We start from the raw sequence: 17,162 nt of genomic DNA on the forward strand, positions 1-17,162 counted from the left end.
TGAGATCAGATAGCAGCTGATTTCTGCCTAACTTGTGGCTGTAAAGAGACTGAGAACTGCAGAACAGTGACTGTGCTTCATTGCATGCATGTCAGGAGGGATGCCTTGCTTGGAATTCCTGCACTAAAACATGAAAATTTACATGATTTGCCATCCTATGGAGCTCATTTCCACTACATCAAAAGTGGCCAAGATCCCATCCTGTTGCAATAAATAAAAATTTGCAAGTAATTTCAATGTATCTAGGATTACTTCCAAAGAAATATATCCCTTGCCTTAACCAAGGCTGTTTTTTCCTCTTCAGCAATTTCAGTGGGAGTTCCTCATTGAAAAAGCTGCTCAGGGCATGAGTGGCTTTTACAGAATGAGGGTCCCTCCACTGAAATGTTCAGTATGGGGAGTATCTGTGAAGCCTTCTTTGTCAATGCACTTCACAACTATTATTTCCAGCTTCACTAGGCAGAAATAATTTCCAAGGGTGGGATGTGAATTTAATGTGAATTTAATGTCCATGGCCCTTCAGTCTTTTCCTGTTGAAACTTATTTATACCACCCATGTGCTCTGCCATCAGTGGCAGGGGCAACGTGCACTGGGAACAGGACAGGCAACTCCTAAGCCACTAAAAACTTTGTACAGTGGTTTCAGTGAGAGGTGGCTGTTGTTCAAAAGCCAAAACCAGAAACCTGCCTACAAACTGGCACAGAAAGCCACCATTACAGACTTGTGACAGTAGTCATGTTATATTGTGTGCAGATGGATGACATTGGCTGTACTGATCCTTGTCCATAGCACAAATAAGCAAAATAATCCAGACTTGACAGAATCCTGTGTTCCTGCAGTTGGGTGTTCTCAGCTCTCTCCAGTCCACAACAAGATTTGCAAGATCAGGGTTTTTCTTCCAATCCATCATTCCTGCAATCTGTCCGTTGTGTGGGAATTTTCATTTTCAGGGATTTTCTTGCTGAGAAGCATATCTCAAGTCTCTGAAAAAACTGCTGAATGTACATCCCACTGGCTCAAAGCCAAAAGTACAGCACAATGTGTGTGGGTTTTATTGGTTTCCAGCTAGTCATAATTTTTTTACTAACTTGAGTCCAGCCTAAGGAAGTAGAAGTACATGGTCAGATCTATCCTTCAAAAATGTAAGACGTTGATTCTAAGTTAACTAAAGCAGGAGGCAAATTTAGAGACCCTTGCTCTGGTTCCTATAAGCTTTGCACCTCTGTGCTGCTTTGCCTCCTCTCTCTGATTTTCTCTCCCCTGAGCACATGCCCTCAGGATCCTGACACTGCTCTCACACCGAGCACAGAGCAGCTGCTGTGCCAGGACAAATCTGCATTCTGGGGAACAGTGAGGTCCTGGCCAGCCAAGCCAGGGCCAGCTCAGGAACTTGCCCTGCATTGCAGACAGCAGCTGAGTTTCCATGCACAGCCTTTCCCTGCTTGCAGGCTCAGCTCAGGTTTTCAGCTTCCTTCTACACATTGCCCCAGAGCAGGATGCTACGGGAAGCATTAGGATTTTCATTGTAGGAATCATCCTGGAGGTTTTCAGTCTCAATTATTTAATGCCATTGTGACTTATGGTCAAAAATAAAGTCTCTATCTGCAGATGGAGCTGAGCTGAGGTCACAATGATCCCATTTGCCATATCCTGAATAAAAGCCTTCTATATGAAACTAAAAAAAAGGTACTTGTGAGGCTTCACCAGTACTGAAAAGAAGGCAATTTAGTGCTGGCTGTGACTGGTGAGACAGCTCCTGTCTTTGAAATGTCCTGACAACCCTTGTGATGTTCCCTGCACAGGGAATGGTGACCCAGGCAGGCCTGCTGCACATCCTTGATGGTGGGCAATCCTTTTCTTCCCACAGACTGAGCTGCTCTCAGACAGTGCAGCTCCACTGCCAGCCAGTGCAAAAGTTAATCTCCTGGCAGAAAGTCAGACTTCTGTTCTGGTTATTCTTTCCCCTCATCTCTGTGCTTTTCTGACTAGAATTCCCTTTGCTGTACTTTCACTGAATCTCAAGCCTGAGAGCTGGCCAAAAAGCCGTGTTCACAGTGAATTGATAGAAATCTGCACCAGGAAATGTAGTGGGAAGGACAGAGAACAGCAAAATGTATCCAAAATGACTATCAAAGAGAGGAATAAAAGCCAAACTAGGTTAGAGAGATGAGACTTCTGGATGTCAAGCACATAATCACTATGTAGTATGGTAGGGGTGTTTTGAAGATATTTGAGGAAATAAGTACCTAAATGGAGGTAGATGCTGTGTCACTGTAGGAGCATACAGTAATGACCATATGAGAAAGGCCACTAAGTCCAGTGGCATGGATGTAATTCACTCCCAGGCACTGCGCCAACCCAAGGCCTAATCTCTGCCAAATTATTTTGGGCCAGGTTTCTGTGGTTGCTGCTGAATCTGTCTTTTTCCATCTTACAGTAAGAGGCTGTTTAACCCCAGCAGACACATGGAACTGAACCAGCAATTTATTTCAGGGAACTGGCTTAATGTTCCTGACAAGATGGAAAGTCACCAGCTGGGTTATCTTCTGCATCTCATTCAATCAAATATTTTCATTATAATGTCTATTAGACCGAGCATAAGTGAAAGGTAAATTTTCCCAGTATCCACAAAACTCCATAGCAACTGAAAGGGAGGCCAGATATCACATAATCTTTCTATTGAAACAGTCAGTATCTAAAAAGGCACAAAGCCTTGACAGGTTTCCATACTTCAGTGAGTGCAATTTCAATGGTGTTTTTATATGAAAATTGTTTGTTCAGCTGATCTGGCAGAGCTGCATGTATTATAGAAAGATAGATTATGAGATGTCTCCCTGAAACTCCCATGTGAAATGTAGAATCCTGTTAGAAAAGGCAGTGTATGAAGACATTCAACACCTTCAACGAAATTGTCCTTGCTGCTGAGAGTTCTTTCAGGTCTACCCTGGGATCATCAGAGGTAACAGTGTCAGGTGCCAAGTGTCAGCAAGATTTCTCCTGTTCTTGCATAATTTCAGCATTGTATTTATGCAAAATTGGTCCTAATTCCCATTAGGTTATTTAGTTTGCTGGTATGTCAATACTCAGTAGAGATTTTGTGCATTATATCTTCCTTGCTGCTTAGCCTTGTTGCTTGCCTCATTCTGTGGATCTTTGCTGAATCTACAGCTTCTTCTCTATAGAGTATTCCATATAATTTTCTTGTCACCCTGATTTACGGGGAATGAAAGAAAGTAGAAAATCCCTGATAAATGATGTTTGTCATCACTTGACTTAGCATGAGGGAAGGTTTTTTTGAGACCATCAACAAGGAGATAATTACATAGCTGGATTCAGGGTATCATCTAACCCATCTTTTTGGTGCCTTTACTTACATAAAAAAATTCTTGTTTCCTACATCTGCCTGATGCAAAGGTGCAGGATTACTTCAGTACTGCTAAATCTGAGGTGGGAAATGAAAATGCAGATTCCCAGTGAAAGGGAGCTGGTATGTCTTTGTTGGCTCTGTTTAAAGCTGAATCTTCAATGCAGAGCACTGAAGCACATTTACATCACTTTTTCAGGACTGAGGTTGTGTCACCAAACCTCACATGTATGCTTACAGAGGTCCAAATTACTTGCAGTTGTGGTGATTGCTTTAATGATTATGTTGATCCATGTCTGTCAGGACCTGACTTGAGACAAACTGTGCAAAGCTCTGCTACCAAAGAGCTGAAAGATGTCCTTTGATGAGCTCTGGCCTGTGCTGCGAGCAGACAAATGCCCTCAGGGCAAGTCCCTGTTATGCTCCTCAATGCCTTTGAATCTTCTGAAGTCTCCAAACCAGACAACTTAACTATATCAATGTTGTCTGTATTAAGAGAAGCAATAAGGTAAAGCACAAGACCAAGGAGACAACCAGGGTGGCCAAATCTAAAGGAACAGCAGGAGAAAAGTCAGCGGTTGATGAGCAGCTCAGGAGGGCAGATCTGTGAGCCATACAGGAGAGAAACAAGGACAACCAGCTGGAAAGATGAGCTATAGAAAAGGCTGCAGGTGGGTTTGGCTGCTGGCATCCGGCTGCTGTCTGCAGCCAGAGCCGGGCGCTCCTCCAAAGCACCGAGGCGAGCCAAGGCTGCGCTCCCGCAGGAGCCGCCGGGCCCAGGAGCTGCAAAGGAGGCTGCAGTTGTCATTCTCCAGGTTTGTTCAGTGTTCAGCCACATCCATCTCCTCTTCCTGGGCAACCTCCTCCCCCCAGCCCTCTTCCCAACACACAGAGAGTGACACAAGCCTCCTGCAGGAAGGACCCTGCCCTGTGGCCAGCCGTGACCCAGGGGACAGCGATTATCCTGGCCACCACATGGACCTGCAGAGGCGTTTGCTGCTGACAGCTCTTACAAATAAGGAGGATGGTTATGGGAATGAAGAATGGAATAGATGGTTTCTTGGTGGACACACTTTGTTACCCCCTCCCCTTACTTTCTAAGATACAAATGATATTGATTATCTCTCAAGTAAAATGTTAAATCACCCAAAACTCAGAAGGTTTTTCTTCTAAAATTCATTTTGATCATATTGCTGACAAAATACTAAAACACATCACAGATTCCAACTCGTGTGGCAGTCTCCTGGGCTAATGCAACAGCTATTGCCATATGCTTTGAGCTTTAAGTCAGGCATTTTTTAAAGCTGAAAGTTATGCCCGTTCTCCTGATGACATTAGTGAACCACAAACTACTAAAGAATTAAACAAGATCTGAGCTCCCAGCAGATGCCAAACTTCAGTTTTATCTGTGTTATACTATCTCTGTCCAGATTTTTGATGTGTCTGGTTTCCTGTCTCTGTGCTCAAGCATACTTTGAGAGAAAGGTTTATCACGCTGAGCCATGCAATTATAAACAGAATGAAAACTTTCAAGCCTTATGAAATACATATCTCAAATATGTACATATCTCAAAATTAATATTGCTCTTAAGATGCCATTTTTGTTCTTAGAGAATACTATTGAACATAGAAGTGCATTTATTCAGGTAATTTGATCCCATTTTATCCATGGGAATTTCCTTAATGTGTTTGATTACAATTATGTAATCAAACACATTAAAAAAATCTCTCTTTTTTTTTTCAACTTAAATTCTTTGATGATAAAAGCTGTTTTATCCCAGAAACTTACTAAACCAGAAGGCCAATTTGGAAAGCATGATTTCATTTCTAACAACACTATCAAGAAACTGGACCATAATAGTTTATGTTGCAAAGCTGGGATTTGGCTGGTCTTTGGTGTCTGGTGGTAACCTAGTGAACCAGTTTCTATTGCCAAAAAGCCAAGATCCTGGTCCTTTTGTGTGCATGCCATCATCTCAGACCTTTAGGGAGACTAAACACTTTCTTGAGCAGCAAATTTTCTTCTGGCTCCTGGGCCTTGTGTTCACATCCTGCACAGCATTAATTTTGCCTAAGAATAGTTGTTCACTTCCATTACATCAGTCAGAGCCAGACTGTTAAGATTTTAGATCACACATCCAGTGAAACTCACTTTAAAATCTTGCCAAAATTATTTACAACTACAGTTTCAAAGGTCTGCTCCTCAGATACACCAGTGCTAGCACTCACATTTGAAGTTCCAGCAAAAGCCACATTGCACTGGAGAAGTACAGGAAATTGGCTTTGGGGACAGTGGCCAGAGTGGTTTTGATTCAGTGGTGGAGAAATTCTCTTTTGCCTCCACGTTGTCTAGATTTCTCTGCACCACTGCAGCCTGAACCTGAACTGCCTGTGTCCCTGAGTTAATCCTTCCTTCTCTTTCTGGTGGCACCAGGGCTGCTCCCTGCCCAGCTGGGACTTATCCACTGGGACCTAGGGAATATGGCATTTCTTAAACCTATGGGGTTTAAGGGATAATAAAAGGGACCCTGAGTTTTTCAGTGGGGTCTATGGTCACCCACTGAAGAAACCTTCTCAGCTTCCCCTTAAATGAAAACAAACCCTGCAGCCAGCTCAGTGTGTCACTGTCAGATGCATAACAGATATAACCTTCATACAAGCAAAGCACACTTCTTGTTAAAATAGCTCAGAAATTATTTTATCTTTGGTGTTGTGCACTTTCCTTTTTTAATTTACTAACTTAAAAATATATTTAATATTAATATTACATTTAAACATTTTTCATTATTATTTCTATAACTTGTACAGAAATATTTAGTTTCTGGGTAGATTCAACTCCACCCAATTAAGGTAATAACTGCGGATTTCTATAAGAGCAATATATGTCCCACTAAGCTTGAAGTACTAAATATTGTCTTTTCAATCTGACAGTTAAAATATATCTTGTTTTCTGAATGCTTTTTAAGTTATCTTTCACTTTAGCAGTCAAAAGAATTAGTTTTGGAAATTATTTGTTCAAAGATAGAGACTCAGCTGAATAAAAAACTGAATTATGCCTTGTTCTCAATGAACATTCATGTTGCTGATTAAGGATAGCTACAAGGACTTACATGAGCTTCTAGTCCATAATTTCATTAGTGGACTGTACTTGCAGTAGTGGATGCATTAATTTACTTTCCCTAGGATTCTGTTTTTCATGCTCTGTACTGAGTCCAATTATTCAACTGTGATTCAAGCACAACACAGTAAGAGATGAGGCAAATTAAAAGCAGTGATGGAGCAATTTTCAGGACTAAGAGCATTTACAGTTCCAGGGGGCTTGAAGACTATGACAGCTGAAGGGGAAAGGTAGGTCAGAAAAGGGTTTTTTCCTCCAAAGTGTACTGCAGATATTACTAAGAATTACAAGAAGCTCTTAACTTGTGAATACAGAAACAAAGTACAGCCCAATTTGAAACATTTTTATGTTGCTATTATTAATTTATATTATTTATATGTGTGTATCTCTGAAGTGTTTAAGTCATACTCATTTTTCTTAACCACTTCAATTTATTGTACAATGCATCTCCTTTGCTAGAGAGTCAGAGTGAGCCCTTTCACATCAGATGTTTTTCGGGTGTAGAAACCCATTCCTGCCTGCACCATGAGAGGCAAAGGCCTTTGCATCTTTAGCCAAGGAGGTGCAGCAGGAGTCAGGAGAGCTGTGTCAGGAAGCTCCATCCCTTGTGCCATGTTAATTGTGGGCTGCTCCAGAGCAGAACATCCTCAGCATCATCCTGCACATCTGTGTGAGCTGATATTCCCACAGTGCTGTCAGCAATCCATGCTCATCCCCTGGCTTCAGCAAGAAGGGGGATGTGGGTGCTAACCCCTATTTTTGTCCCTTTCCCTGCTGCTGAGGCTGGGCTGGTGGTGATGGATGCCTGTGTGACTATCCTCAGCCTCTTCAGCTTGAAGATCCTTTTACTTCCAGACTCCTGCTCCCACAGACAGAAATCAGTTCCATGCAGAATGCCTTGGCTCTAAACTCCAGTGTTCCCAGAGTTCCAGAACTTCTGTCTATCCTTTATCCAGAATAGCATTTGTACTCAAATGCTAAAGACAGTCATCTGCACTACAGAGGTGTGTTGAAAGGCTTTTACTAAATATGGATTAAAAGGTGAATTACCTCTGCTTCGTGTACCTGAGGATTAGAGTAATCCCTCATGGCATGCAAATGAAATCCACTAAACCCACAGAGCCCTGGGCACTGCTGTGGAGAGCACAACTTCCCTGCTCATCACAGGAACCCTGGGTGCACCCAGAGCATGGAAAGCTTGCCTTGCTTCCCTTTCTGCTGGAAGAGTGGCTGTCCCACAGAGAGGGAGAGAAGCAGCATTAGATGGGGAGAATGGGAGGCAACTCTACAGAAGAATCTGGCAGAGATGAAAAGATCAACAGCTGGAAATTTGTCAGTTTTGACAATCTCTTCAGATTACTCTGCATATGCTGGCTATGTTCCTTTGCAATTTTGACAGAATAAGAAAAATAACACCAGAAAATGGTTGGAAGTTATATAAAAAATAATGGGAATCCATGGAACTAAGCAATACAGGGTAGCAATGATAGGTACCTCTGAGGCTGAGAAGTTGAATCATAATGGAAATATCACCTTCTATGTAATTTTGCTATTACATGTACCAAAGAAGTGTTGTTAAGGTCAATGCCTGGTATTTATGGCTGGGGATTGATTTGACCTCAAGGTCTTTCATTTTGTTATTCTGCCAGTAGTTCAAAGTACACACTGTGCTGCCAGAAGAGTGGCTACCAGGCCTCACTTCAGGCACTTTTCTTGTTGGCCTCTCTGACCTTGAACAGTGTGAAATAGCTTGTGGCCAGAAGCTCTCATCCCATTTAGTTGAAGGCATTTGCTATACAGCTGGGAAAGGAAGGGATTGATAACAGAGACTCAGAGTTTATATGAGTAAAGCACAGGATGTTTTACCAAAAAGAATTCTGCACCACCAAGGTTTTTTTTTTTTTTGTTGTTGTTTTTGTTTTTGTTTTTATGGCTAGGGCTCATGGGTTTGTAATGTACAGCTGTAATTCCTGATTACATTAGATTAAAATAAATTGTCTTGGCATGGTGACCAAACTCTTTAAAAAATGTAACAGTCACACTAGTTGCAGCAATTAATGACATAATTATGCAAAGTGTGCTGCCTGTTTTGCTAAAATGTCTCCTAAATCTTGCAGACTTCTTGCTTTCAGTTGCTATTTTTGGTTATTATATTTACATATTAGGAGCAGGGAATTTATTTCCTGGCACTAAAAGACTTGTGTCTATGTTTACTGGCTAGCTGGAAGCTGTTTAATATTTCTGTATCACTAACACCTCCTATTTCCAGAGATATCACTAAATACTGGAATACCAAATTAGGAATTACAAATCACTAATGCTAATCACTACAGCAGTGCCTTGTTTCACCAAGGCTTTCTTTAGCCCAGACATGTTAATCTCCCTGTGCTGCCTCTACAGCCAGGAGGAAATTTCTGCAGCAAAATTCTGTAGCAGAAATCCAACATTCAAGTGCTCTGAACAATTCTGGGGAGTCAACTTGCCTGCAGGGGGTCCCCAGAGACAGCTTCCCAGGGCTGCAGGAATCCCTGCATTATATCATTATACCATGATTTTTTTTTTTTTAATTTAAGAAAATAAATTCTAATAAATCAAAACAAATGGTCATGCAAAGGACAAAACTTAACAAAAGGAGAAAGTTGCTGATCTCATGCTTCCCTGCAGAGAAAATGAGGAAAGGGTGGAGAATCGCCCAGGCACTTTCTGATTATCCTGTGAGATAGGATGGGAACAATGAGTGGTTGGTGTGAGCCTGAACAGAGCACTTTCTTTTTGGCACTTCAACAAATGTTGGCAGCATTTTCTTTTTTAATGTCAACATTATGTGCACAGCTTCAAGGTAAGAGTTCCAAGTCACTCAAGTTAATTGATACATCAGGGATGCGGAACTGGAACACAATGTCCTTGGTGCTACTTAAAAGAATTGCAGAACTCTGTGTTGCCTTTGCAGGAGGGACTAGAAAAATCTGAATGCACTACAAAAGTGCTGGCCAGAAACGGGGGAGTTCACTGCAGCCCTTTCCTTCAATGCCTGCCAGAATGATTGAAAAACTCTGAAATTATATCTTCTGCACTAGTTTTGATGATTAAATACTGTCTTGCCTCCCAAGATGGATCTACTTTTGTCTTATGCAGAGCTGTCCTTTTGCTGGCTGCAGGAATGTTTTCATATAGAAGAAGCGAGTACTTTGTGCTCTGAATTCCCAGCTGTCTGCTGCAATGTAGCCTCAAGGCTTCAGAATTTGGTGTGAGATGCTGTCAGTGCCAAGACAGCCCCCTGTGCTCATGGAGAGAAGGAATGCTGCTTACCAGTGGCTGCTGCTTGTGGGATGGATCCCCTGCCCTTAACTCAGGCTGCAGCTGAACATCCAGCTGTGCTGCAGGCATTGCTGATGCTCAGGCCATGTCCTCTTCACCCTCACCTCTGCTTGTAGGCTCCTGCCCCCAGCCCCGTCCTTCCACTGCCACGCAGGTGGAGCAGTGCCTGAGCCACCCACTGCCAGCAGCACCAGCAGGGGATGGGCAGAGGGACCAGGATGGGAGGGGATGCTCAGACAGGCACCATGGAAATACAGGGTCAAGAGGGAAGTGCCAGGGCAGCCAGCCTGGCCTCCATAGGCTGTGTGTCACATCTGTCAGCCTGGTGTGGCTTCCCTCGGGAGTGTGGCAGGGGATAAAGTACGTTTACTTGGGCAAACCAAGCCCTGTGGCTCCAACAATTATGGTTCCTAACAAAACACATTTTTTTATCCTATAAGATGTTGCCTGTCAAATCTATTTGGTGTAAAAACAGATGTTACAGTTGAAAGTGCCCTGACTGAGAGGAAAATTCTTCTCTGAGATTCCATGATTTACAAGAATCTAAAGAGGTTCTTCAGACCCCCCAAAACCCTGACTCTGCCCCCAGAAGCAGCAGCTCTGCACAAACTTTACAAAGCCATGGTCTGTTCTGCTTCACTGCAGGGGTTTCAGCAGTTTACCTAATCTAACAAAGGCAGTATTTGTCTTTCTACAGTCAGGTAGGGAAGACTTGTAAGACTTGTCCTAACTGTATTTTTATAATCACACGCTTCCTGTGCACAATGGTCACTGGGTGTAACTGTAAATAAGGACTGCTTTCATCCTCAAATTCAAAATTATGAGGTTTCTCATTGCTTATGTAGTGATTGTGCACTGAGACACAGGGGGATGACAGCTGCCAAGGCCAGCCAAGGGCTTGGTGTTCCTGAGAGGATGGCTTCAATTAAAGCATTTTCTATCTCACTGCTACTCCACTTTTACAGTATAATTCACTCTTGCAAATCAAAACTGACTTCATTTCAGTGTACCCACATAGTGAAATCTGTAAGATCTTTAGTGCTTGAAATCCAGAGCACTTCCTAAGTTTTGACACCAGTTTCCAGGTTTTAACATCAGTTATTGTTCTCATGTGAGCACTACCCTTGCATTCATTTCACTGGAAGATGTAGCAAAGTTGAGGAACTAATCCAGCACTACAAAGGGAAATCTTGTGACACCTTCAGCTGAAGCTAAGAAGATCCTGCCTGCCATTTACACCTCTCATTTACTTCAGTCCAGTTCTTTATGCAAGCTGTATGGTCTCCATAGACCAATCACAATGTTATAAAGCAGAGAAAGGGTGGCAGTTGCCTGTTTTATTTTTTTATAAACAACATAACTGGATGTGCAGCCTCAGAGGGGAGGACATGGGCTGCAAGGGAGATGCCTCCAGAATCCCTGGAAGACAGGCTGTGAGCACACTCTCCAAAGGCAACCATGCTCCCTGGTGTCTGAATGCTGAGATATCCCAACATGAAGGGATTTGATTTGAAAGATGAGTTGCAGAGTTAAGAAGGAGCTGCAATCTAGCACAGTTTGTCACTCCATAGAAGTTACAGCCTGTCTCCATGACCAACAAGAGCTCCCAGGCCAAGGCCAGGATTCTCTGATCCTTCCACAAATCAGCCTTTGCTTCTGAAAGCTCCTTCTGACTTCGGATTTAGTGAATGCAAATGCAGAAAAATCCCTTCCCTGGGGACCTGGGCTTGTTTCTCTGACAAAGAGCTGCTCCTGTCCCTTTGCCTCCGCATGACTCCACTCCCACTGACCTTGGACCAGGATCACCTTCCTGCCCCACAATTTAGCAAAATGGGTATTTAAACAGGGAATCCTTAAGCTGCAAAGACCTTTATGAAACAGGACAAAACTAGGATTGATATCAGCAACTGTACATTTATACTCTGCACTGGCTCCAAACCATATTTAACTATTAACCAGGTTTGTTATGAGAGGTTTTGTAACCAAAATTAACTTAAAAACACAAAAAGAATCCACAAAAACATCGTAAGAGCTCTGATTTCTGAATAAATATATGCTAAATAAGCTAGCTTTGAGTGCTGCTTTCACAGTAATTAATTTTTAACCTTAATCTTTACTCACTGTAAGACAGTTTATTTTTCAGATGTATACACTAATTTTCAAAGAAATTGGTCATATACGGTGAGCAAAATCTATGCATGATATCAATGTAGGCAACACTTTGGTATAATTTCCTTCTACTTTTCTAGTATAGCTCACACATTTTTTTGGTGGCACAAAGTAATTCTATGCTACATTAGCTATGTAAGAACTGCTTACAGAAAATGAAACTATATTTTTGAATGCTACAGATCAGCACCAGGAGTGCATGACAATCCTAATTAGATAATATTAATTTGTCCACAAAGTGCCCTGGATTCACCAACAGTTAGTTAGATGCCCAAGCTTTAACAAATAGCATGTGACTGAATTAGTGATTTTTGAAAGGTAATCAGCAGCTGGTCTGGAACCTATCCAGAATGAAATCCTGCTATGATCAGCTGCTGCATGCTGGGAATCAGCACAGCTGCTGATTTCACAAAAATAAGAAATTAAATAGATCTATGCCAGTGCTTAGTCACCCTCAGTGAAATGTGTTCCCTGCTGCTCAGAGGGAGCCTCCTGTGTTTCAGTTTGTGCCTCTGGTCCTGCCTCTGGGCACCAGGACCTGCTGCTGTTTGCTCTGGTAGCAGCTGAGCCCATGTCAAACACTGCCCCAGAGCTTACAGGCTACCTGGGAGAGAAGCACTTTTACTCATGAATAAACTCTCAGGAAATGAGGGCAGATCTCCATCCCAACCTGTGTCCCATCACTGCAGGCTGAGTTGGCCCAACAGGCACTGTCAGACCTGCTGTGGCTGCTCCTACCTGTGCCTGCCACCAGCTGTGGTGGTGATGACGTGCTTGGATTGTATGGAGTGAAATCTGTCTCAAAACTGGTTTGTTGTGGCCTGTGAGATCACAACTCTCTTCCCTCATATTCTCATAGAGAAGTGATTTTAGCTGTCTTACCAGTCCTTCTGCCTTCTTGCCTTATTTAGTGTAGCCAGCCAAGCTACAGAGCTATATACAAACTAATTCCAATTACAAATAAAGCTGAAATCAAGCAAGATTGCACTAAGAAAAACAAAAGACAAAGAAAAGCAACAGGCAGTAGGGAAAACATAGTCACCTGCTTTATCTTGTGATGTCTCAGTTCAAGGGCAGGGAGGTGAGAAGGGAGGCCTGGCCTGTCCATCCATAACAGCTGCTCTGAGGGACATCAGCAGTCAGGCTTAGGAAGTAGAGATAGGAAAGGTGGAAATTCAGGAAAATTTCAGGTCAAATCTGTACAAGGATGATTTCTGTGGGACTGGCTCATGATGCCAACTCAGCCAAGACACACAGACACAGGAGCTGTAAATAGACTTATATTGATGCATGCTGCTGTTTTCCCTGGTCAACATTTATACAATTTTTCAAGCCTATAATTCTAAGCAACTACTCCTTTATCTTAAAGCTTGATTAAAGCTGACCAGGAGTAATCTGACACACACTATTCATGTTATTCCTGAGGGGAACAAATGGATCACTCAATGGCACACTAAGAAACTTTAGAGTCTCAATGTGCTGGTTTTGGCTGGGGTAGAGATAATTTTCTCCACAGTAACGAGTCCAGGGCTGTTTCAACATTGTGCTGAGAACGGGGTTGATAACAGGGGATGTTTCTGTTATTGCTGAGTGGGGCTCACAGTGTCAAGGCCTTTTCTGCTTCTCGCAGCATCTTGCCAGGGAGGAGGCTGGGCTGCAGCAGGAGCTGGGAGGGGACACAGCTGGGACAGCTGACCCCTCCTGACCCAAGGGATATTCCAGGCCATACAATGTCAAGCTCAGTGTATAAAGCTGGGGGAAGGAGGAAGAAGGGGGAACATTCTGAGTGTCTGTCTTCCCAAGTCACCATTAGGTGTGATGGCGCCCTGCTGTCCTGGCGACGGCTGGCTGGCCCATGGGGAAGTGGTGAATGAATTCTTGGGTTTACTTTCCTTTGTTTGTGTGTGCAGCTTTTGCTTAACCTGTTAAATTGTCTTTACCTTGATCCAAGAGTTTTCTCACTTTTACTTTTTCCAGTTTTCCCCCTCATCCCACCACAGGGGGTGACCCAGTGAGTGGCTGTGTGGGCTGAGGTACAACACTCAGTACAGAGTGTGCTATGGGCTTTTCAGGAACCTGAAGGCAGTCTCTGTCTGCTGGCCTGGCAGGCAAACTGGGCACAGCAGGATTAGTCTGTACCTCTCTGGGAAGCAATAAGGAAATGGGAACATTATCTAAGACTGGATTCAGTGGAAGTTCCTTTTGTATTATTTGTACCTGTTTTTACTATTGCCCCTCCATCTGTCCAAGGCTGAAGGTGGCCATTGTCTCAAGGAAGTGCCTCAAGGATGGTGAGAGCTTGCTGAGCAGGTAGCTACAAGCACAAAGTGCTCACAGGAACAGTGGCTGAGCATCAAGTTAGTTCCAGGTTACTGTGCCAAAATCTTGGTACATTAGTGATTTTCTCTATACTGGCACCTGACCTGTAAAGAATCTGTAAAATCTGTGGGTTTGTTCTGTTTTAGCCACAGGCTTTTGATCTACTGCTTTCCTTACTGGGAGCTGCTGTAAGTAAAATGTGCTTTTTTAGTTTTGGGTCCAGCCCTTCCAAAAGGTTTTATGGCCTTTTGATACTTCATTGCATATTATGGGCTTTTATGCATTGATACAATATTGCATCATTATGGGTTTGCCTTTTCTTTTTTTGGCAAGCATATTTATAAAAACACATTATATTGAAAATCAGAGCTTCTTAAAACCCAAGTATTGTACAAATAATTGGGACATCCCTAAAGTACAATCTCCCAGAAGCAAGAGACATGAACAGCAGCTTTGTGCCAGAACATCAGCACATGTATGGTGTTCACCCCTACTAACTGCTTTGTCTGCTTTCAGGTTCTGCTTCAAACTACCATGAAAATATCAACTAGACAAGTATTTCTAACAGCTGCAGGCTGATTTACACTGGCAATTCATGAAAAAACTACAGAGGAAAGGATAGGAAGTCTACAGACTGCAGTGAAAAGGATTTTATCTGTATCTATCAATGCCAGTGGCTGATAATCCCTGAAGACCTAAGATAACAACAAAATTGATGAAAGAGCATTGTTGTGAACACCTCACATCTCATCAAATGTGTCTTCTGCTGAACCCAAAAAATGCTGGTCACAGCACTGACAACTGCCATAAAGAATCCTGAGCTGCTTTTACAGCAGGGTCTAACAAAGGGAGAGAGGGATTTAAAATGAACACCTGACACACAGAGCATCATCTCTGGCTGAATGATACTGAATTATTTGTGTTTACTCCCCAGCACTGTCATCAGTGGGGACCTGTTAGCACTGAGTAGGACGGAATACACAGGACTGAATTGCTTGAATAGACACTAGGAAAATGGGAATCACAGTGGAATCCAGGGAAAAAGAATGTGTGTCTACCCGTGTTAAATCATTTCAGCCCTTTAGTGGAAAATCAGTAACAGCCACAAGTTCTGCAACACTGACGGTGTTCTCCAGCTCCTGACAGCACAGGCTCCACAAGGTGAGCGACTACAGCTCACGAAAACCTCTGCAATCACAGCTCCAAAAACCTAAGAAAAACACCATTCTCATCTGCACTTAGTCTAGGTTTGAGGACATGCCTTTTTAAAAAATGGCAATAATCAGGCCACAGCAAGATTGGAGACTGCTTGCTTGTTATTACCGGCAGAAAGTCACACATCAGTGGTACGTAATTAGGAGGGACAACTTCTCTATCCAAATATTTGAAAATGTCTATACTAAGAAACAGGAAAAAACACCCACTATTTCTAAATCAGCAACATAGGGCTTTGGTAGTTTCATCAAAGCACCACTTCTCTGACTTTTAGCTTCTTCCTGAACACCAATTCTAAGCAGTACCTGGATTTAGATTAACACAAAATTTGCAAACTGGAATGGATATTGCTCCTAGCATCCCTGACTGCCGTAATAATTCCGGATCTGGCAGATCTCTACACTGGGAAAGCCTTGTACTCTCTTTAAGTGTTTTCAGGATGTAATTCTTCTAGCAGATGTGTTAAAACAGGACAAGAAGAGAGGACTATAAAGTTTTAACAGAACTTAGGATGGGGGTGGATTTGATGTTGCATGTGTCAGGAGATGATGCATATGAGGATGTGGCACATCTCACTGATAATTCAAGAAAAAATAATTAATGCTAAAATATTTGTTTTCCCTAATCCTTATGGAAAAAATAGCCCCATTACCCTAAGGAGTTGCAACCAAGTTCCTAGTGCTGCTCTAAACATCTCTATCAGCATTTTCTTCTGGTTGTTCTAGACCACCACCTAACGGCGAGGCTCAGGCTGGGCCCGCCCAGCTGCTGCGTGCTGGGGAATGCAGAGCTCACAGCCCCAGCTCAGCAGGGGACAGGCAGGATTCTGTGAGGAGTAAACCTTCCCTGTCCCTTCCCACTGACCCTTGGGACAGCTCTAACAGGCTAAGGCAGAGCTGCTCTCCTGCATCGCTGCTGCACTTGTGGCAGCAGGGCTATGGGGTATTAAATTTTTTTGCAGAACTGAACTGCGTGACCTGGATCAGCACTAACAGGCCTGACTCACTAATTGCTTAGGACATTCTTATCCTAGAGCCTCATTGCTGTAGATTACTGAAGCTTAGTACTTACTCTAAAATAACTTGCTCTATCTGTGACAGTGCAAAGCAATCTCCCAGAACAACGGCAGGCTGGCTGCTGTTCCTTGCCTTGTCCTTCTCACACAGATCAAGCAGTGCAGTGGCTGCTCCATCATCAGCCCAGGCTCTCTCCCATTACTGGTGAAGAAATTAGTTACTCTAAATAAGTTCCCTACTCTAAATTAACTTTTTCTTTCCCTCTGTGGATTATTTACTTATTGAGAACATTAAAAAAGAGTGCTCCTACTTTGACCACCTGCTCTCTGAAAACAAGCTGCAGTAGTCCCTGTTAAATCCCAGTAAGACTGGCACACTCGCTCCCCAGGAACCAATAATGGAAAACACTGGTGAAGTTCTGACTACCTCCACAGTGAGCCATGCATGCAAACAAGTAGAAAATGTTCACATAAACACTCAGTGAAAATGCAACCAGCAGTATCCCAAAGTACACAACTTTAATCTGCACCATTTTCATGTGTTTGGACTCAATTGTCTCTCAAGTAAGGAACAGGCTTATCCACCTACTCCCCCTCACCTTGTCCTGCAGCAGCAATCCTTCATCCCCTATTGCTAGTATTT

The sequence above is a fragment of the Lonchura striata genome, chromosome 1, assembly GCF_046129695.1.
Source record: "Lonchura striata isolate bLonStr1 chromosome 1, bLonStr1.mat, whole genome shotgun sequence".
Classification (NCBI taxonomy): domain Eukaryota; kingdom Metazoa; phylum Chordata; class Aves; order Passeriformes; family Estrildidae; genus Lonchura; species Lonchura striata.